Source organism: Gossypium hirsutum, chromosome A11 (assembly GCF_007990345.1).
Source record: "Gossypium hirsutum isolate 1008001.06 chromosome A11, Gossypium_hirsutum_v2.1, whole genome shotgun sequence".
Classification (NCBI taxonomy): domain Eukaryota; kingdom Viridiplantae; phylum Streptophyta; class Magnoliopsida; order Malvales; family Malvaceae; genus Gossypium; species Gossypium hirsutum.
This window is the reverse complement of record NC_053434.1, coordinates 43,062,829-43,087,918: the sequence shown is the minus strand read 5'-3', so window position 1 is coordinate 43,087,918 and position 25,090 is coordinate 43,062,829.

The following is a 25,090-nucleotide window of genomic DNA, read 5'->3' as shown; positions in this document are numbered from 1 at the left end:
CAAAACTACAAGGAATGAAAAGGAGGGAGTAAGCATAAATTCTTAATAAGTTCACATGCAAATAGCAAGTAACATAACCATATAAGCAAACATAAAACATCATTTGCATAATCATCACCAAGACATTCATATCACATTATCATTTATGATCTTACCATATTGTTGTTATATCGATTTTTCAACCCGAAGGTTAAGTACATACCTATTCAAAGTACCCATTTCACAACACTTACCAATGCGTCCCTTTCATCTTGAGTATTCCTCCATTTCAGTAGAACTTTACCCATTGAACACATCGGAATATAATTCGGATACATGGAAAGTTTGCACATAAGTGCCACATATGTAGCCAAGCTACCATGAAACCCGCCCATAAGCGAACTCGGACTCAACTCAACGAGCTCAGGCGTTCGCATCCATAAGTGAACTCGGACTCAACTCAACGAACTCGGATGCCTAGTTACATCTCTCGAACTCGGACTCAACTCAACGAGTTCGAACATTCGCATCCATAAGTGAACTCGGACTCAACTCAACGAGTTCGGATGCCCAAATATCCCAGTCATATGTCACTTGTATCCTAATCCATTCCTAAGGTTCAACGGGACCTTTTTCCCAATCATGTGTCTCAACCATCTTCTACGGAATGCCGTTACCGATACTCGGTAGTATTTCACATTTTCCAAGTATATCACATAATTTGACATATTAACAAACAATTATCACAGTATAATATTTCATAATAATTATCATATCATTTAAATAACATTAAAACATTTAAAATAATAACCATGTCACCAACATTTCCATATGAACTTACCTCGTATGCGAAAATGGCTACTTTTACCATTTCGTCCACAACTTGGTATTTTCCCCATTTTAGCCCGAATTTCAATTTTCCTTGCTCTATCATTTAAAATAGAGTCTAATTAGGACTCACATCATTCAAATTGACCCAAAATCATATTTTGGAAAAATTACAATTTTCCCCCTAAACTTTTGCATATTTACACTTTTGCCCCAAAGCTCGTAAATTAACTTCAGCCTATTTTCTTATGTTTTATGACATGCTGATCATTTTTCCCTTCTATGACAACATCAAATTCTCACTATAACATGTACTTATGACTATTAGGTATTTTTACCGATTAAGCCCTTTTGCTAGTTTTCGCTTAAAACCGAGTAGCCCAAGTTGTCTAACATAATTTAAAACCTCATATTCTATCATAAAACACCAAAATACACAAATTTCACCTATGGGTATTTTTCCAAATATAAACTCTAGGTTAAATTATTGCTAGCATAAGCTAAATCGAGCTACCGGGACTCCAAAAACGTAAAAATCATTAAAAACGAGGCTAGAACGGACTTACAATCGAGCTTGGAAGCTTGAAAAACCCTAGCCATGGTTTCTCCTTGCTATATTCGGCCATGGGGTTGAAGATGAGCAAAATTGGCTTTTAATTTTGTATTTTAATTCATTTTACCCCTAAATGACCAAAATGCCCTTACTACTAAACTTTCCAAAAATTCCATCCATGTCCAATTTTTGTCCATAGACTTATAAATTGGTAAAATTCTATTTAAGACCTCCTAGTTAATATTTCAAAACAATTTCATACTAGAAACTTCTAGAATGCAAGTTTTACAAATTATTCGATTTAGTCCCTAATTTCAATTTAAGCACTTTATGCATAAAATTTCTTCACGAAATTTTCACACAATCATGCAATCATATCATAGACCTTAAAATAATCATAAAATAATTATTTCTATCTCGAATTTTGTGGTCACGAAACCGCTATTCCGACTAGGCCCAAAATTAGGATATTACAACTCTCCCCCCCTTTAGGGATTTTCGTCCCCGAAAATCTTACCAGAAAAGTGGTCTTCACTTAGATTCCTCAATTTCATATTCGGTGCTGAAGAACTTTCACTCAGGAGGTGCATCCAATATATCTCATTAATTTCTCATATATTCTGAAAGTTTATGAAGTCATCTCTTAATTGTTCTTAAATTTTCAACCCTTCTCCGTTTCCCTTGTCATCTTGACATAAAACCATATCTCAATTTGGTTATAGGAGACTAGAATTCCAAGAAATTAAACAATCAAAAAGACCTGAAATTCCATGAATCTGATGAGTAGGAATTCATTCAATAGCGATATGATTTATAGATCTCGCCAAACATTTAACAATAGGATACATCACATTTTCCTCTTTCCGCCATAGAAATAATTCTGATATGGCCTCAAGAATAATCCTTCTCATTTCCATCCCAATATCAACACTGAAAAGGATAATTTTGATAGATCCCAATGCTCAGCTTTAACCCCTTTAACAACTCCGATTTTATGTAACATCGGATGCTCTAAACTATCACATTACCTCACTGTCTTGAAACACGTCACAATTCATACAACAATACATTACTGAAAGTCAGGAAGTCTTTGCTCAATGTAGACTAGTCTAGTTCAGACGCTTCGGTTACCAATATTCTCATCTATCCGAACTCTGTCAACATGTAATAAACTTTTTAGCTTTCACAAGATGGAAACCTTATCATTCGTAGTGACTTAAACTAATATCCAACTCTTTCTAATAAATATACACTTCTCGTTCAAACTATTTACTCTTTTATCCATACAAAATGAAATTCTATTATCAGACTTGGGAAAAATAATCCTGACATAATTGTCACATGAAATCTTTCAAATAAATAATTTACCATACCGACTGAAACTCGCGCTTTTATCACCTATGCCTTTACTGATGTCAAATCCTTACATAGAAATTAGAAAAAATCCCAATACTAAAATCACCACATTACCAAGATCAAATTAGAAGTATAATCATTTTTGACATGATTATCATGAGCTGAAGAACCCACTTCGAACATGAGTCGTAATTGACAAATTATGGAACAAAGATAACAAGAAAACCGAATAAAGAAATCCAAGATAGAGAAACCCGGAATAAAGAAATCCAGAATAAAGAGATCCAGGATAAGAAACCCAAGATACGATACTATGCCGGAGAATCGAAAACCAAACTCATAGAGAAAATACGGAATACCCCGATAATTCTTCAAGGAAAGAAAGTCCAGAAGAAAACATCATTTAATCCCACTGAAATCAAATATAACAAGATCAATATATCTTCCCATACATATGTATCAGATGAAGCATCAAGTAGAAAAAAAACAGAATCATAATATCATACGTATTCTTTCATCAATTCTTATCAGACGAAATGAAATAGAATACCCGATGAAATAGAGCAATACAAATTATAAACCAGTCAAACTACCAATGCTTTCATCCAACACTAGAATTATAAGACAATCCCATATAACAAGAATTTCTTCATAAGATCAATAGCCATAGAAATATTTCTGAGAACGGGTAAACACATAGAACATCTCAAAAGAGACTGCTAAATCTGTCCCGTCATCACTGTCACACTCAGATAGTTCACATTTCAATTATCATTTCCCCAACTAGTTCTGCCGTCACAAATTTCATATTAAACCATTCACTAAAGAATGTCAGTTTTGAATAAATTTCGATTTACACTTTTCTCGACCTTGCACCTGAGTAATTCAGTTTACCAAGGAGAATTCCTTTTCTAACTGGGACAGTGCATAACTCCAATAATTTTTATGTCAATCCGATACTTTACTGGCTCTGACTTTACTTATCAGCTCATTTTCAATCTCTAATCATACTTATAATTATTCTATCACTGTACTCTTTGGGTTCTCAACCAGAAACTTATTCAATACAAATCTCATGAAATTCCATTATAAGTACCACTTTGGTAAGGGGAGGGGTTGTAGGACCTCTGACTCGACTTTCTTATACATACACATATGACATAACTCCCATCATCATAGCAACATCATCAAAATCATGTCATTCATTCAGGCAATGCAACATTCATGTTGGCTTACACAAATTTTCCTATTGTCCATTTAGACAATATACTTATGCATACATTCTATGTTTTCTAGATAGCTTTACTTATCCATTCATTTAATTAAATTAAGTCATGCTCATGACATCATATAAGACCAAACAAACATAGATATTTGCATCATAATTACAACTTTCATTTCGTGCATCATCATGTACATATCATTACAATCATATCATTCAATCCAACAATTTAACTTAGATAAGTTCATTTCATTATAATCCTTTATCTCATAAAAATTATATATCATTAACATTTATCAACATTCGACGTCCAAATCAAGACAAGGACATTTTCATTCGTATCATAATATTATGACTTTTATTCATACCTCTACTACTTTCTATTTATTCCGTTCATCTTATCAAGTAAGCCATATACACTACATCATATGAGCATGAAGCAAATATGGATATTTATCACATATGTATCATAAACTTTTATTCATACCTTTCTGAACCGAGACTTATCATAATCATAATTTTACTCAAATACCTTCACATAACAATGAACATGGTCGGCGCAGCTCGGTTGGAGAGTACCCTGTCTAAATAAGACGATACTCATACGCGTCGGAAGACATCACACTATCGCAGATCAGTGGCATGTATAGCTAAACTTTTACACCTGCTAGGTTAGTCCGAGAACCGACTAAACCTACTCTGATACCACCAAATGTAATGCCCCCACGCCTGAAACCGTCGTCGGAGTCGAGCTTGAGGAGTTACCGAACATAATTTATCAAATTAAGAACTTCAAATCTTTTGTTTCTACATTCACAGCTTTCTAGCTACTCGCATCACAGTTACAAGAAAAATCATATCTTGAGTTATGAAACTCGAAATCAAGATCCGTAAATTTTACCTTAGTCTAGACTCATATATCTATTTAATAATTGTTTTCTAGAATTTTTGGTTGGGCCAATTAGTACAATTTATTAGTTAAAGTCTCTCCTGTTTCAGGGTTTGACTGCTCTGACATCTGTGTATTACGAATCAGATATCTCTCTATACAGAATTTCAATGATTACGAGGTTTGTTTCTATTAAAACTAGACTCGATAAGGAATCTCTAAATATAAATAATGACTTCTAATTGTTTTTTTACAATTTATTATGAATTCTTAAAGTTAGAACAGAGGATCCAGAAATCACTCTGGCCCTGTTTCACAACATTTCAAATATCTCATAAAGTATAGCTCATATACCTGTTTCGCTTCTTCCATATGAAAATAGACTCATCAAGCTTCGATTCCATCACTTATTCATTATTTAATTCCATTTCTACTATTTTTAGTGATTTTATAAATTCACATCACTACTGCTGTCTGAATCTATTTTATGGTAAATTTTACCTATTTCATGGTTTCCATGGATTAGCTAGTAATTTGACATACATAACACCAAATATGATCATGATTAGCCATTCCAATGGCTACTCATTACCAAGCATTTCCATACCACTCAATAACCATATTATAAGACCATATATACAAAATGATTATAATGCTATACATGCCATACTCAAAATATACAAGCCATTATGCCAAGATGGTATACGGATAGTGTGAGCGAGCCTCCGACCGTTCCCGATTTTCGAGCTGGCTTGTCAAAACTACAAGGAATGAAAAGGAGGGAGTAAGCATAAATGCTTAATAAGTTTACATGAAAATAGCAAGTAACATAACCATATAAGCAAACTTAAAACATCATTCGCATAATCATCACCAAGACACTCATATCACATTTTCATTTATCATCTTACCATATTGTTGTTATATCGATTTTTCAACCCGAGGGTTAAGTACATACCTGTTCAAAGTACCCATTTCACAACACTTACCAACACGTCTCTTTCATCTTGAGTATTCCTCCATTTCAGTAGAACTTTACCCGTTGAACACATCGGAATATAATTCGGATACATGGAAAGTTTGCACATAAGTGCCACATATGTAGCCAAGCTACCATGTAACCCGCCCATAAGCGAACTCAGACTCAACTCAACGAGCTCGGGTGTTCGCATCCATAAGTGAACTCGGACTCAGCTCAACGAGCTCGGATGCCTAGTTACATCTCTCGAACTCAGACTCAACTCAACGAGTTCGAACATTCGCATCCATAAGTGAACTCGGACTCAACTCAACGAGTTCGGATGCCCAAATATCCCAGTCATATGTCACTTGTATCCTAATCCATTCCTAAGGTTCAACGGGACCTTTTTCCCAATCATGTGTCTCAACCATCTTCTACAGAATGCCGTTACCGATACTCGGTAGTATTTCACATTTTCCAAGTATATCACATAATTTGACATATTAACAAACAATTATCACAGTATAATATTTCATAATAATTATCATATCATTTAAATAACATTAAAAATTTTAAAATAATAACCATGTCACCAACATTTCCATATGAACTTACCTCGTATGCGAAAATGGCTACTTTTACCATTTCGTCCACAACTTGGTATTTTCCCCATTTTAGCCCGAATTTCAATTTTCCTTGCTCTATCATTTAAAATAGAGTCTAATTAGGACTCACATCATTCAAATTGACCCAAAATCATATTTTGGAAAAATTACAATTTTGCCCCTAAACTTTTGCATATTTACACTTTTGCCCCAAAGCTCGTAAATTAACTTCAGCCTATTTTCTTATGTTTTATGACATGATGATCATTTTTCCCTTCTATGACAACATCAAATTCTCACTCTAACATGTACTTATGACTATTAGGTATTTTTACCGATTAAGCCCTTTTGCTAGTTTTCGCTTAAAACCGAGTAGCCCAAGTTGTCTAACATAATTTAAAACCTCATATTCTATCATAAAACACCAAAATACACAAATTTCACCTATGGGTATTTTTCCAAATATAAACTCTAGGTTAAATTATTGCTAGCATAAGCTAAATCGAGCTACCGGGACTCCAAAAACGTAAAAATCATTAAAAACGAGGCTAGAACGGACTTACAATCGAGCTTGGAAGATTGAAAAACCCTAGCCATGGTTTCTCCTTGCTATATTCGGCCATGGGGTTGAAGATGAGCAAAATTGGCTTTTAATTTTGTATTTTAATTCATTTTACCCCTAAATGACCAAAATGCCCTTACTACTAAACTTTCCAAAAATTCCATCCATGTCCAATTTCTGTCCATAGACTTATAAATTGGTAAAATTCTATTTAAGACCTCCTAGTTAATATTTCAAAACAATTTCATACTAGAAACTTCTAGAATGCAAGTTTTACAAATTATTCGATTTAGTCCCTAATTTCAATTTAAGCACTTTATGCATAAAATTTCTTCATGAAATTTGCACACAATCATGCAATCCTATCATAGACCTTAAAATAATCATAAAATAATTATTTCTATCTCGGATTTTGTGGTCACGAAACCGCTATTCCGACTAGGCCCAAAATCAGGATATTACAACTCTCCCCCTGCGCCAGACATCATTACTGGTACATTTTCTCTACTTGATATTGATATTATTGCTTTGATTAATCCTGGTTCCACACAATCATATATGTGCACAAATTTAGTGATGCCATTTGGGTTAACAAATGCCCCAGCTACTTTTATGGATCTTATGAACTGAATTTTGCAGCTATACTTGGATTAGTTCGAGATAGTTTTTATTGATGACATTTTGGTTTATTCAAAGTCTGAATCTGAACATGAGTAGCATCTTCGAATTGATTCGCAAACATTACAAGAGAAACAGTTGTATGGAAAATTGAATAAATGCAAATTTTGGTTATCAGAGGTGGTATTTCTTGGTCATGTGGTGTCAACAGATGGGATTAGAGTGGATCCAAAGAAGATTGAAGCAATTGTCAAGTGGAAAGCTGCAAAAAATGTGTCAGAGGTGCGTAGTTTTCTTGGATTGGCTGGGTATTATCAAAGGTTTGTGAATGGATTTTCAAAAATAGCTTTACCGATGACAAAATTATTGCAAAAGAATGTTTTGTTCGTCTAGAATGATCAGTGTCAAGAAAGCTTTATGAAATTGAAGCAGATGTTAATAGAGGCACCGATTTTGACTTTACCAGAATCAAGGAAAGATTTTATTGTGTATAGTGATGCTTCTTTAAATGGGATTGGGTGTATACTGATGCAAAGTGGGAAAGTGATAGCTTATGCTTCTCGGCAATCGAAATCACATGAACGTAATTATCCGACACATGATCTGGAATTAGCAGCGGTGATATTTGCTTTGAAAATATGGAAACACTATTTATATGGTGAAAAATGTTACATTTATACAGATCATAAAAGTCTCAAGTATCTTTTGTCACAAAAAGAGTTGAATTTGAGGCAGCGTCAATAGATAAAACTTCTAAAAGATTATGATTGTGTTATTGATTATCATCTAGGTAAAGCTAACGTGGTAGTTGATGCATTAAGTAGAAAAGCTACAATTGAATTGAGAGCAATGCTTGTACGGCTCAGTATTATTGATGATGGAAGTCTTTTGGCCGAGTTGAGAGTAAAGTCGATAATGTTTGATCAGATCAGATTAGCACAGTTGGAAGACGACAAATTATTGAAGAAAAGAGAGATGGTATAGAATGGTATAGCAGAGAGTTTTAGTGTTAATGATCATGGTTGTTTGAGATATCGTGATCGAATTTGTATTCCAACTAATTCTAAATTAAAAGAGTCGATTCTTTGAGAAACTCATGACAATCCATTCGCTTTGCGCCCTAGAGGCACGAAAATGCACCAAAATTTACGAGAACTATATTGGTGGCCATGAATGAAAAGAGACATAGTAGAATTTGTGATAAAATGTTTGACTTGTTAGTGGGTAAAGGCAGAACATCATGTTCCTACTGGATTACTTCATTCTATGAATATTCCTTAATGGAAATGGGACTGCATCATAATGGATTTTGTAACGGGACTGCCACTGTTTGTAAGTAAGAAAAATGACATTTGGGTGATTGTAGACTGGCTTACAAAGTCAGCTCATTTCATAGCAGCCAAAACGGATTGGACACTTCAGAAACTTGCTGAAGTTTATATTCAGGAGATAGTATGATTACATGGTATTCTGACATCAATAATTTCTGACTGGGATACACAATTTACATCAAGATTTTGGAGGCAATTGCACGAATCTCTTGGTACTCGACTTAATTTTAGCACAGCTTTTCACCCACAGACCAATGGACAGTCAGAACGAGTGATCCAGATTTTAGAAGATATGCTTCGAGCTTGTATTATTGATTTAGAATTAGGTTGGGAACGTTATCTACCGTTAGCTAAGTTTGTATATAATAATAGTTTCCAATCAAGTATTCAAATGGCACCGTATGAAACCTTATATGGCTGGAGATGTTGGTGACCATTGTGTTGAATAGAATTCAATGAGAAGAAAATGATTGAACCAGAATTGATTCAAGAAATAGAAAGTACTGTTAAAAAGATTCGTGAAAGACTGAAGGCAACTTGGTGATAAGGTATTTCTAAAAGTTTCACCTTGGAAGAAAATCATTAGATACGATTGAAAAGGAAAACTTAATCCTCATTTTATTGGATCATATAAGATTATTGAACGAGTTGGGCCAGTAGTATATCATTTGGCTTTGCCTCCAGAATTGCCAAAGATTCATCAAGTTTTTCATATTTCTATTCTCAGAAGATATCGATCAGATCCTTCTCATATTATTTCTATAGAGGATATTGAAATTCGACCTAATTTGTCATATGAAGAAGAATTGGTTAAGATATTGGCTCAAGAGGTAAAGGAATTGCGTAATAAACGAGTTCCTTTAGTGAAAGTATTGTGGAAAAGTCATAATATTGAAAAAGCAACTTGGGAATCAGAAAAGACTATGAGATCACAGTATCCCCACCTCTTTTCAGGTAAATTTTGAGGACGAAATTTATTAAAGGAGGGAGAAATGTAATGACCCAAAATTCACGGGCATAAAAAAAGTACATTATCGAGCTTCTCTCTTAGCGAAATGGGTTCGTAAATATTTATTAGGAATATTTTTGAGTCTAGTTGTGTGTTTAAATATGCTTCAATTAAGTGAATTTAGCCTAATTAAGAGAAATTAGGAAAAATGACTAAATTGAATAAGGGGTAAAAGTTGAATTATAGATTAATAGAAAGTAAAAGTTGAGGCGGCAAACATGTTAAAATCTAAGATATTTTTAGATTTTAATCATGTAAATATATATAATTTAATTATAAAATATATTATTAAATTAATTAATTATAAATATAATATTATGAATTAAATTAAATTAAAGGCAAGTGTATGATGATAAAAATATACAAATGTAATAATAGTATGCATACATTTGTAAGATATTTATTTAATTACTTTTTATTTAAGTAAATGGATATTTAATATTTATCATTATTATTATTCTATCAAATTATAATTTATATTATTAAATTATGATTATTATTATTAAAAATAAATTAAAATAAAGACAAATGTATGGTGATTAAATTATACAAGGGTAATGCATATATTTATACATTTGTAATATATTTATTTAATTACTTTTTATATAAGTAAAAATATTTTTACTATATTAAAATATTAAATTATATAAAATAAATAAAATAAGGACAATTGGATGGTGATGATAATAGGCAAGTGTAAAATATATGTGTGTCCAATTGTAATATATATATTTTTTATTAAATAAGATATTTACTATAATTATTATTATTTTTATTAAGTTAATAAAGTAAAAGAATTAAAGAAATGAAATAAAGAAAGAAAACAAAACAAAGTAGAAAAGAAACAGAGAGCAATTCAAAACAGGGGGAAAGAAAAGAAAGAAAGAAAATAAAAGGAGAAACTAGGGTTTGGGAGCTTTAAGCTTTAATTGGTAAGTCAATTAAGTCTTTTTTACTTAATTTTGATGTTTTAGAAGCTTTAAAACAAAGTTTTGTTGAAATTAAGTTGAAGTCTTGGAAGTTCATAGGTTTTTAAGCATGGCTCATGTTGGATAAATTGTTGAATTAGGGATTTAATTGAATGAATTTCAAGTTAAGATTGACAAATGGATTAAATTGTAAAAGAAGCTATAAGTTTTGTGATTGAGGTACTAAATTGAAAGAAATTTTAAATTAGGGTTTTATTATGAACACTTGATAGTTAGGTTGAATTTGATAGGAATTTAAATAAGAATGAAATATGAATTAAGTTAGTAAAGTGAATTAGTTAATTAGGACCTAATTGAAAATAAGGTGTAAATTGAATAAAAATTCAATTATTTGTTATAATTAGTGATGTATTAATAATATAAATTATTTTTATATTCGTAGCTAACAAAGAACCCGAGACATCAACAAAGAAAGGAAAAGAGAAGGTCGACAAATAGTAGTTCGAGAATTACGGTTTGTATTTCTATAAACTGAACTTAACATTTAAAAATTGTTGTTTTTATTATTTGATGTGTATAGAAAGATATTAAGGTAAGTATTAGTGTTTTTATATTGAATTGAATGTACGTGAATTTGTAATTATTGTGAAATGGATATTGAAATAATTAATTACTGTGAATTAAGAAATGAATTGAAATGGATATTGAAATAATTAATTACTTCGACCTTGAGTCGATGAGGCACTATAAGTGTTGTACTGTTAGTTCGACTTCGAGTCGATGAGGCACCTTGTGTGTCGTACTGCTACTGGTACTTCAGTTTAATCCAATGAGGTACTAAGTACCGTGCTACATCTGTTTACTTTGGCAAAGCCGATGAGGCACTGAGTGCCGTACTAGTGTGTTGGTTGGATCCGTGTATTCGTCTAAGTCCGAGCTATGTTAATAGGGGTAAACGATTGCACTGAATAACTGGATGACTGTATTACTGGACTGAATAATTGATTGTTATTGATTGTTTGATACTAAATAATTGATTGTTATTGAATAACAATAAACAAATAATTGTTATTGAAAAATAATGATTGATGCTGAGTTTGAAATAAAATAGAGCACTGGATTGAAAAGGTAAATATTTGAATAGTTATTGAATTTGAGTAGTGTTATATATGTATTTTATAATTATTTAAGTGTTGGTTTATAGAAATACCACTAAGTGCATGCTTAGCGTACGGTTTGTTTCCGTGCACAGGTTAGGTACAAAAGTGATTAACAACTCAGCATCCAAGCCGATCCTGAACTCAAATACGTGGTGATGCATTTTCTCTTTTAAAAATGGCATGTACATAGGTTGTAATTTATTCTAATTTTGATACATAAATGTTAATAATAAATTATGGTAATGGTTCCTCCATACAATTACATATGTCTTAAACATAGTCTATGTCATAGCTTTGGACAATTTTGTTGAATGATAATTTAAATGAATCAATTAGACATTTTTATTTTAGATTGTTATAAACATAAAAATGTTAGATCTTTGTATTATTAGTTTGTTATAATTAGAGATGTATAAATTCATGAATTGATTTGTTTGGATTGGTCTCGATTTGAATTTGTAGGGAAGGTTAGATATTTATAAAGAGGCTAAATTAAGTTTGCACAAAAAAAATCGGAGTACCTGAACAAGTCCATTATAAGGACTTTATAATTAAATCAAGACATGTATGTCATTTATTTTGAATTAATTTTAAAATGTTCGATAGGTCCGGTAATACTCCGTAACCCTATTCAACTGATGGTTTGGGGTTAGTGGGTGTTACAGTATCTGCCTTTGGTTGAATTTGCTTATAATAACAGTTATCAATCCAGTATCAAAATGGCACCGTATGAAGCTCTGTGTGGTCGTAAGTGCAAAAATCTATTGTATTGGACATAACTCAATGCGAAAAAGTTACATGGAATTGACTTAGTCCATGAAATTGAAGAAAAGGTTAAGATAATTTAGAACAGTCTGAAAGAAGCCTCTGATCATCAACGTCTTATGCTGATCTTAAATGGAAAGAAATAGAATTTCAAGTTGGAGACAAGGTATTCTTGAAAGTACCATATTGGAAGAAAGTTCTTCAATTTGGTCATAAAAGGAAATTGAGTCCACGTTTATTGGACCATATAAATTTACAGAAAGAATTGGACCTGTTGCATATCGGTTAGCTTTACCACCAGAACTTGATCAGATTCATAATATTTTTCATGTCTCTATGCTATGATGGTATCAATCAGATTCTTCACATGTTATTTCTCCAATAGAGGTAGAGATTCATCCTGATATGACATACAGTGAAAAACCGATCGAAATCTTAGCTCAAGAAACAAAAGAGTTAAGAAATAAAAGGTGGTATTAGTAAAAGTTATCTAGCAGAGACATGGCATTGAATAAGCAACTTGGGAACCAGAGGATACCATGAGAAAGCAATATCCAAACATTTTTACGGTAAGATTGTCAAGGATGAAAATCCTTAAGAGGAAGAGTTGTAACAGCCCATTTTCAGTGAAATCAGAATAGTCGTTTTGGGACTACAAATCTAAGTCAAAAATAAAATTTATTTTAATTTAATTGCAAGGTCCGTATTGTGATAGAGATGTCATGTGAGAATTTTGATAAGAAAAACTTTACCGATTATGTGTTTAATTACGAGAAGGACCAAATCATATAAAATGCAAAAGTTGAATCCTAGTAGCTAGAAGGATTAAATAGCTATAGTATTCAAAACTTGATGTCCTTCTATGGTAATTAGACCAGTAATCAAAAGTTAGTAAATATTTTTGATGATTCATCCATGGAAATTTAGAAAACGGCAAAGACTAAATTGGAAATAGAAATAATTAAAAGATGATAAATAATTAAAAAGAAATTAACAACTTATTTTATGTCATCTTCTTCCCCAAAATACATGGAAACCCTAGGAAAGAGAAAACAATCTTTCTTGGCTTAATTGGGTAAGTTTTCTTGTCCCGTTTTTAGTAATTTTTATATTTTTGAAAGCTGGATAGTCTAATCTATCTATTTGGGGGATTAATTTGAAAAGTTATCAAAGTATAAAATTATGTCGTGGATCAATATGTTGAATATTAGAAATTTATGGTAGAAAATGAAAGATTGTTGATAGATAAACAACTTTTACAAAGTGTTTTTTGATAAAAACATGATTTAGGAACTAATTTGTAAAGTTGTGAAAATTGAAGAAAAATTCTGAAATTTATAGAATATATGTGTTGTAAATTGTATATTGGAATTTTAGTTAGGCTTGGAAAAGGGAGTAAATTGCATGAATTTCATTTTTCGAGCCTAGGGAGGAAATTGGAATTTATGGAAAGTTTAGGGGCAAAATGGTAATTTTGTCTAGGATGTAAATTGAGTCCATCTAAATATGAAATGTGATAAATGGGTGATTAAATTCATTTATATAGATCCAGATAACACAAATTCGAGGCTAGATCGAGGAAAAGAAAATGTTTCTGATTAGTAGATTTATATACACGAACAAGTGTCAAGGTAAGTTCGTGTAACTTAATCAAGCTTGTAAATATGTTAAATTGAATGTTGTGTTCGTATGGAATGTGTTTTATATTTATGTGAATTAATTTGAATGTTATAATAAAGAAATGAATACATGTTTGTAATGGTTTAAAAGGGTTAAGTTCCGCTTGAATATTGGATTTCGATGGATAAATGTGATTTCCCTTATTGAATGAGGTCATGCATTTGGTGCTGACGGGATTTAGCTTGGATGATTAATCCTATTGACATCATTACAGATAGGATTTAGCCTGGACAGGTAATCCTATTATAATCCCTATCGAGCAAATGTTATAATTAGGATTTAACCCGGATGGGTTACTGAATTGTACACCTTGAGTGTACTACCTGAGTATCCATCAAAATTTCAATGATTTAACGGATAAAATACTTGGCATGATATGAGAGTTATAAGATGAAATGATTAATGTTTTGAAATAATATAGTATGATGAGCTAATCTATGTTTACTTGATTTATGTAAAAATTTTATGACTAACATGTTTGATTGAATGCATGTGTTTAGGCAATCTTGCCAATTAATGGAAACATGTTATTATATGTTTAATTGTAATAAATGAGATTGGAAAGTTTAATTTCAGTTATACAAACTTACTAAGCATATAATGCTTTCTAGGTTTACTTTTCTCTGTTTTATAGTGCTCGAAAGCTCGCGAATGTTTGAGATCGGTTAGAGCATCATCACACTATCCACATGCTTTTTTGGTATAAATAGTAAATGTATTTTGGTATAATGGCATATATAGGCTAACTTGGTCATAGATGGCTTGAATCTGTTGTTTGTAATCTAGCCATTGGAATGGCTAGTAATGGTATGTTTTGGTACCTATTAAGCATAATGTCATGATTAACACTTATGTGTTAAGTATGAGTGATCAAATGATGTTTAATATTTAGGTTAAACCAAGGTAAGAACTTAAAACATGTATGGATGCAAAGTTATATCATATTAGATGTTAGAAATTACTTGAAATCAATGTTTGGATTGGTTGGTATTTTGATGCAAGTTTTGGTGTAGGTTATTGGTAAAATTTTGGGTGAAAAATGAAGCTAGAAATGGATTTATTTTGTCCACATGGGCGGACACAGGAGCGTGTGTCTATACTATATGTGACACAAAGCCTAGTACATGGGCGTGTGTTTAAGCCATGTGTCCCCTTAATCTTAAATTTGAGAAAAAGGATGCTCAGAATTAAGCACACGAGCAAAGACACAAGCGTGTGTCTCAGCCGTGTATGCTACACGGCCTAGAACATGGGCATGTGTTTTGGCCGTGTGAACTCTACACCTAATTTTCGAAAATTAAATTGATCACACGGCCTACTCATACGGGTGTGTGGCTGGCCGTGTGGCACAAGCAAGAGATTTACACGGGGTCAAACACGACCTGCAGCATGGGCATGTCTTAGGGTCGCACGGACGTGTTGTAACAACCTGGTTTTAGTTAAATCAGAATAGTGGTTTTGGGACCACAAATCCAAGGTTGGAAAATTATTTTAATATTATTTTTGGTGTTTATAGCATGTCAATATGCATGTGTGAAAGTTTGGTGTGCTAATTTTATCGTTTAAGTGGTTAATTTGAGAAATAGACTAAATCGTGTAAAATGAAAAAGTTGCATTCTAATTGTTTAAGTGCTTATTTGATATGGCTTATTAAATGATAGGTCCTTATGTTGTAATTAAACCATTGGTAGTGGAATTTGACATAAATGGGCATATATTAGGTGATTTTATAATGGTTTAATTAAGGGTAAAATAGTTAATTATGTATTATGTATAATAAAACAAAACAAAATTGAAAATAGTTGTCATCTTCATTAATATTCAACCGAATATGGAGAAAAAAAGCAACCATTGAAGCATTTTAGGGTTCAGCTCTTTGCATTCTCATTTGAGGTATGTTTTGAGCTCGGTTTTTGATGATTTTTGTGTTTTTGTGATCGTTGCTTTGAGTACTAGCTAATCCTGTACCCTAATTTCTAAATTTGTTGGTGATTTTGTAAATTTCCATTGATGAATGCTTGAGTTGTTGAATGTTTGATGATGGAAAATGAGTATTTGTTGATAGATTATCATGTTTTGTAAAGTGATTTTTAGTGAAATTGCATAAAAAGGACTAATTTGTGAAAGTGTAAAATGTGTGGTTAAATGTCAGAAATAAAAGAAAATATGGGCTGATATGAAGCTATATGAAATTTCACTAGCATAAAATTAGAAAGAAATTGTATAATTTGTGATTTTGTGAAATAGGAACTAAATTGAGAAAATATGAAATAATAGGAGCTAATGTGCAAAATGCCCATTTATATGTTTTTGGGTGAAATTGTTTGAATTGGTGATTAAATAGATTAATTTTGAATACATATAGATCCTGAAAGAAAGAAATCGAATCCAGACCAGGGGAAATTGAAAGTTGTCGAATAAGCGATCTAGTCCCTCTATTCCGACTACGAGGTAAGTTCATATGCAAATAAATGTCCTTAAATTGAATTATATGTGTTTACTTGCCATTGAATTGTTACAAATGTTGAACGAGCATTTACGAGCAAGAATGAATAGAGTTTCGACATCTAAATGTCCCGTACAAACTTTAGGAATAGTATAAGATACGAATGTCATGACATTAGGTTATCGAGGTGTGATTACATGTAAGACCATGTCTAGGACATTGGCATTGTATTGAGATTATGTGTAAGACCATGTCTGGGACATTGGCATCGTTAATTGATTTCATGTAAGACCTTCTCTGGGACAGTGACATCGATATGTGATAACATGTAAGGCCATATATGGGATATGGCGCTGTACTAGCTTATATGACTTCCGAGTATCCTTAAAGATTTCGAATGGTTCAACAGGCAAGTTAAGTCGAGAAAGAACATGTGTATGAGCTAAATGACTCAGGTATATGAGATTCATACGAGAATTGGAAAGAGAAGTGCTTTATTAAATTATAGGTAAATTTGAATATGTATTCATTAAAAAAGGTTTGTTTATCTATATGTGTTTACTTGTATTTGGCCTATTGATAGAAATGTTGTGATTTATGTGGTAAATTTATTTGTATATGCCTTACTAAGCTCTTATAGCTTACTTTGTGTGTTCTTTTCATGTTTTATAGATTATCGAAGCTAGCTCAGAATCGGGGATCGTCAGGAATACGTCATCACACTATCGAACATCTCGTTGGTATTTTTGGAAGCTTTGTATATAAGGTATATGGCATGTATAGGCTAATGTCATATTGGTATGTTTTGAGTTATTATTTTAGCCATGTGATTTGGCTTGTAAATGTTGAAACATAGCCATTTAAGCTAGCTTGAAATATGTGTTTATTATGTGATACATATATTGTATATAATGCCTTATGTGATGGTTATACGTTTGTTTATGTAACTATTTGTGACAGCCCTAATTCGACCCTAGTCGGAATGTGGTTTCGGGACCACAAAACCGAGTCATAAAATTTAGTTAAAATTTTATTTGCATATCTTATATGTGTGATAGTACTTGTATAAAAATTTGATGTTTTAATTTTATATTAGGAATGTGAATTTTGCTTGAAAGGATCTAGTTGAGAGACTTGGAAAATTATGATAGGTAAATAAGTAAGGACCAAATAGTATTAAAATAGGAAAGTTTGGGTTTGCATGTCAAAGTGCCCAATTCATGTTAAGTGGCCGGCCAAGCATGGTTCCATTCCTCCAGGTTTATGTTGTTTATTATTTAATATTGGTAAATAAATTAGAATAAATAAAAGAAAGGAATTAAAAAGGAAAAAGATGAATAAAATAAGGGAGGAAGAAGGAGTGTTCATCCTTTTCCTTATTACAATTGCCGTACCTAAAGAAAGAAAAAGAAGAAATTGAAGTTAAGGCATTTGGTCACCTTTAAGTTGATTAAGAAGCTCTTGAATATTCGGTGCCTAAGGGAAAAGTTTCTAAGAAGTTTGGCCATGCATGTAACTAGATTGAGGTATGTTTGATATTATTCTTTGAGATTCATGTATATTTTAAGTTGTAAGTTTGAAATCTACCTAGCCATGGTTCAAATTTTGTTAATTGATGGAGATGATATTCGGCCATGAATGTTACATTCTTGGTTGGTATTTTGATGTCTTTGGTGATGAGGTATGAAGATGGTTGATTTTGAGTGTTTAATAAAAAGGATACATGAATTATTGTTAAATAATGGTCGAATGTAGCATGATTAAAGATGTGAATAAATTGAAGTTAAGGAGGTTGTCAATGAAAAATATGAGTTGGATGAGTTTTAAAGAATAAAAATTTAGGTGACTAGAGGTCAAGGACATTCGGTCAAAGGCTTGTGTGCTTGCAAAATCGGCCTAAATGTCTTTTTGATGTGTTGAATTGAGTAAGCTAGATGTTGGAACACATAAGGATTCGGCCTTCTAAAACAATAAAGATAAGTGTATGAAAGGCTAAGTTTAAGTAGTAAGGCCGAATAGGTTGTAGATAAGGCACTTGTGAGTTCTTGGCCAAGCAATTGACAAATTAAATTAGAGTTCTTGTGACGTATAATGTCAAGTCTAACTTGGTATATTTGGCCACCTAATTAAGTACGTCGGTGGTGTTGAATGTAATCTTACACATTCGGCCATATGGGGTAAAAATGGGTCGAGTGTTCATGAGATGAAATTAGGTGTTTAAATAATGTTATAGTTGACATTGTGCATATATACGTGCATTCGGCCATCTAATTGAGTATGAAGGTGGTGTTAAATCTAATTGTGATGCCCATTCCGAAGTATATATTATACATATATATGTATATATACATAAGTATGCCCATTCGTGATGTTACCTTTAATTATGTGTATAATCGACTAAATGGGTAATTAGTGAGGATGGTTGCCGAATATACAAACATACATATGCATGTGTAATTGAATTATGAATGTTTAGCAAGATGGTTAAACTAGTTGATTTATTGATTAAGCTCAAGGAGTTAAAGGATGAGAATCAAGCAAAGGCAAAGAAAAGATCATCGAGTAGCCGAGTTGGAACCGTCTTACCCAACACAAAGTAAGTCACCAAGCATATATTTTGTATTGATCTAAATAGACATAATGTCTATGTAATTATGCCGAATGGAATGATAAATTTATATACATGTATGCATGTGGTGATGAAAGTGTTGAATGAAAAGAAAAGAGGTGAGATGTATTGAGTTGTTGATCTCGGCACTAAGTGTGCGGGTATAAACATTTATGATCATGAGATTGGCACTAAGTGTGCGGGTTTAAATTGTACAGCACTAAGTGTGCGAGTTTGATTATATAGCACTAATTGTGCGAGTTGATTATATAGCACTGAGTGTGCGGACTTAATATATATTTTTGAATCACTATGGGCACTAAGTGTGCGACATTATTGAGTTGATCACGGACAGCGGATCGGGTAAGTACCTTGAGTTCATGACTAATAGGCGCTATGTTTATATTTGGAGTTGAGCTTGGTAAGTTTGAACCTATGTGACAATTATAATTGAAGTCACGTACATAATATTTATCGTGGAATAGGTGAAAGGTCATTTAGTTGTATGATTGTAACGAAAATAAAATGATGTATGAAAATGCCTCAAATATCCTATTGATTAGTATATGGAATGTGAAAGCATGACTTGGTATGAGATTGAACTGATAGGTTTAAGGAACTATGGTATGGTTCGGTATGGATGGAGTAACTAGCCTCGTTCCATTTTGTTTCCTCTTGTGATAATATTATTAATGGATGGTAGTGCATTGCTTATGACTTACTGAGTTATATACTCACTCGGTGTTTCCTTGTCACCTATTTTAGGTTTCTTGGACTCGTCTCTTTTTGCGTGATCGGGCCGTCATCGAAGTCATCACACCGGCTAGCAACTTTTGGTATCTTCTTTTTAGTCGGCCTAGGAGAACATTTCGGCATGTATAGGCTAATATGTTTTGTTGAAATTTGGTATGTAAACTTTTAGCCATGCGAAAATGGCATAAATGTTCGGTTGGATTTGGTTCTATAATGTTAGGTCGTAAGTCTTGGAAATTCGATTTTTATGCCATATGTCATGGTTGATTATTTTTGGTGTTAAAATTCATGATATGGCAATAGTGTAGTAGGGAGATGTTTGACAATGATTAGCCTTTGGCATGGCTAGTCATGATCATAATTTGTGATATGTATGATGAATTACTAGTTAGATCAAGGAGAAATCACGAAATAGGCATAGTTGCTTTAGTAACAGATGCTGGCAGCAGCAGTGACGTGAGATTGAAAAATCACTAAAAATAGTAGGAGAGGAATTAATTAATGAATAAATTATGTAATCGAAGCTCGATGAGTCTATTTTCATATAGAAGAAACGAAACAACCATATGAGCTGTATGTTAGGAGATAATTAAACTCTTGTGAAACAGGGCCAGAGCGATTTCTGGATTCCCTGTTCCAACTTTGGAAATTCATTATAAATTAACCAGAGATAATTAGAAGTCATGCCATATGTGCATAGATTCCCCTTTGAGTCTAGTTTCTACAGAAACAAACGAAATCAGTATTGAAGCCCTGTACAGGGAAATATTCAAGTCGTAATGTGCAAAGGTCAGTGTAGTCGATCCCTTTAACATGGGAGACTTTGACTAATAAACTGTACTAATTGGCCCGACCAAAAATTCTAGAAAAAAATATGTAGATGGACATATGAGTCTAGTTTCAGGGAAAATTCACGGAACTGGATTTCGAGTTTCAGAACTCAAGATATGATTTTTAAAGCGACTAGTACGCAGAGTGATAGCTTGTCTGGGAAATTTTTAATAAGTGGTTTGAAGTCTGTTAACACCTCGTGTTCGACTCCGGCGACGATCTCGGGTTCGGGGTGTTACACTATTTGTTAACGGGTAAGCTAATGCTAGAATGATGATATGTTGGGCCTTGAATTTGAGATGATATAATGGTATATTTTGAGGTATGAAGTAGGTGATAAGTTGATGGGCAAATTCATTTAGAAGTTATGCATGTTTGATGATTTTGGCATAGTGAAATGGTATGTTTTGGCTGTGGAATTGAGTAGTTGAAATGGTTGTGAATAGATGGCATGATATGTGTAGGAATTGGTAAGGTTTTGATTGTTTATATATGTGCTGAAATGTTACCATTTTGGTTGATTTATGTGTATGAGAGAAGGGTGGCAAATTGACCCTGCAAATGGCCTATTTTTTCCACACAGGCAAAGACACGGGCATGTGTCTCAGCCCTGTGCGACACATGGTCATGTTATACAGCGGTGTGTCCCCTGGGGCACCCTTCGAATTAAAGTCAGTATACCTACAGGTTTGACATGGTCTAGACACACGAGTGTGCCTACTGGTCGTGTGGCACACGGGCTGGCACATTGGTGTGTGGTCGGCTGTGTGACCCAAGTCAGTAACCCCCTTAGATTTTACATGGCCTGACACAAGAGCGTGTCCTCGGCCGTGTACTGCAAATCAATATGTATGCCCTATTTTCACAAGACTTGTGACACAGGCATGTCTGGTAACCGTGTAAGGCACACGGCCTGTTTACACGGGCGTGTGACCCTTTAATGTTTGAAATATTTCTAAGTTTCCTAAAGTTTGTGAATGTTTTCAGTTTAGTCCCGAACCACTTCTAAGCATGTTTTAAGGTCTCGTAAGACCTTAGAAGGGATAATATGATTGAGATGAATGGATTTTGATTATTAATGTATGTGAATGATGTGTGTAATGATCGATAATGTCTCCTAAAATAGGTGCAGACTTCACACGGCCAGGGCACAAGCCCGTGTTCGAGGCCGTGCCGTCCACATGGCTGATACGCACGCCGTGTCTTTGCCCGCATGCTCAATTCTGAGCATTCTATTTCTCAAAATTAAGGTGCAGGGGACGCACGACCTAAACACATGCCCGTGGGACAAGCACAAGGCCTAGACACATGCCCGTGGGGCAAGCACACGGCATAGACACATACCTATGTGTCTACCCATGTGGACAAAAATAAGGCTATTTACCAAGCCATTTTGCCACCCTTTTATGCACACACCTATACAACATAACATAACACCAATCCAAACATATACATACAAGCAAACACCCATAACCAAGACATCAACACATCATTCAAAAAAGGCATCATTATATGAATATACTTATAACCAATACTAGCTTATTTTCAATGGCCTTATACAAAATGAACTTCTAACCAATATAAGGCAACACATTTGGCCAAATCAATTATGACACATAAAAAAATAACCAAGTTCCCTATACATGCCATAACTTAAAATGTTGAATTTATTGGTACCAAAATAATTGTTGAAAGTGTGAATGGATCTCCGACGAAGCTAGCTTGGTGACACTAAAAGACAAGGGAAAGAAAGGGGAGAAATCTATATAGCTTAGTAAGTTAATATGCAAATAATATTCATCTTAACAACACCTTAATCATACAATTTATATAAAGTGAGATAGCATAAATTTTACTAAAGTGAGTCAGGATAAATTTTACTAAAATCTCATAGTCATAACTTGCTCAATCACAACCTTACCAACAATTAATCACCCATCGAGTTTATTACTTATGAGTTCTATGTACATACCTGTACCGACTCGTAACATAACCACATCCTTTCACATCTTAGACATTCCCGTTGAACACTTGGAATATTATCAAATACTCAAAAAATATTACACATAAGTGCCGCATATGTAGTCAAAGCTACCTCTTATCTCATAACACATATAGACTCACTCTCGAGATATTCACGAGCCTACTCAGACAAGTTATCAGCCAGGACGTAACTACATAGTGCTGCTTACACAAGCTGTCAGGTAACCGCAACATATGCCAGAATACCCAGCCACTAGTAGGACGTAGAAGACCAACACCCGGATCACATAAACACATATACACATAGGATTCCTAGTGACATGTCACACCATTCATGCAATAATAAAGCATTTAAAACATAAATATAACATTGCATTATTTATATACGAACTTACCTCGGTACAAAAATAGTAGAATTGGACCTAATCGTCAAACACTTTGTTTTTCCCCCGATCTAGGTTCGAACCTCATTCTTCTTAATCTATAATAACAAAATTAACTCATTTAATACTCACATTATCAATTTAGCCCAAAAATCATATGGAAAAATTATATTTTTGCCCCTAATGTTTCACATTTTTACAATTTAGTTCCTAAACTCATAAAATGAAATGCATTCAATTTCATCAAAACCTAAGCCTAGACGAACCATTTTCATACTCATATCAGCCCATATTTTCCACATAATCACACTTTTACTACTCATTTTATAACTTTTACAAATAAGTCTTTTTTGACATTTTTACCGAAAATCACTTAGCAAAAGTTGTTTATCTAACACCAAACATGCATTTTCTACCATTAGACATCAAAATACACAAATATCTAACATGGGTAAAATTTTAAACTTCATATTTCTTTCAAATTAGTCCTTGAAATAGCTAGATTAAGTTACAAGTATCTCAAAAACATGAAAATCATTAAAACGGGGCTAGAACAGACTTACAATCGAGCTTGAAAGCTTGGTAAACCCTAGTTATGTCTTCTCTATTGATTTTCGGGCATGGGAGGATGAAATTGAGAAGATGACAACTTTTATTTGTTAAATTTTGTCTTTATTAGCTAAATGACCAAAATGCCCTTAATGCCAAACTTTGAAATTTCACCCTACCATGTCTATTTTTGTCCAACTTAAAGTAAAATGGTCTAATTACCATTTAAGGACCTCCAATTTAAAATTTCATACCAATTAGAAACCTCTAGCTTCTAGAACACACATTTTGCAACTATTGCAATTTAGTCCTATTAGTCAAATTAGACACCTTATCGATAAAATTTCTTAATGAAATTTTCACAAAATCATTCAATCATACTGTAAACCTTAAAACAATATCACAATAAATATTTCTACTTCATATTCATGGTCCTAAAACCACTATTTTGATTTGACCCTAAAATGGGTTGTTACAACTATTCCCCTTTAGGGATCTTCATCCCCGAAAATCTTACCAAAAAAAGGTTTGGGTAATGTTTTCTCATAGCTTTCTCATGTTCCCACATAGCCTCTTCAACCCCATGTCTTTGCCATAAAACTTTCACTAGGACTATGCTTTTATTTCTCAAATGTTTAACTACACGAGCCAAAATCTTGATCGGTTTCTTCACCATAAGTCATATTTGGTCGAATCTCAACTTCTGTTGGTGAAACCACATATGAAGGATCAAAACAATATCATCGCAACATCGACACATGAAACACATTATGAATCCTTTCTAACTCTGTCAGTAAAGCTAACTGATATGCCACTGGCCCTATTCTCTCAATAACCTTATATGGCCCAATGAAACATGGACTTAACTTGCCTTTACGGCCAAATCTCAGAATCTTTTCCACGGAGATACTTTTAGAAATACCTTATCACCAACTTCAAATTTAATTTCTTTCTGTTTCAAATCTGTGTATGATTTTTGTCTATCCGAAGCGGCTTTTAAACAATCATGAATTACTTTCACTTTTTCTTCAATTTCTTTAACCAAATCATCCCCGTGAATCTATCTCTCACTGAGCTCGGTCCAGTACAA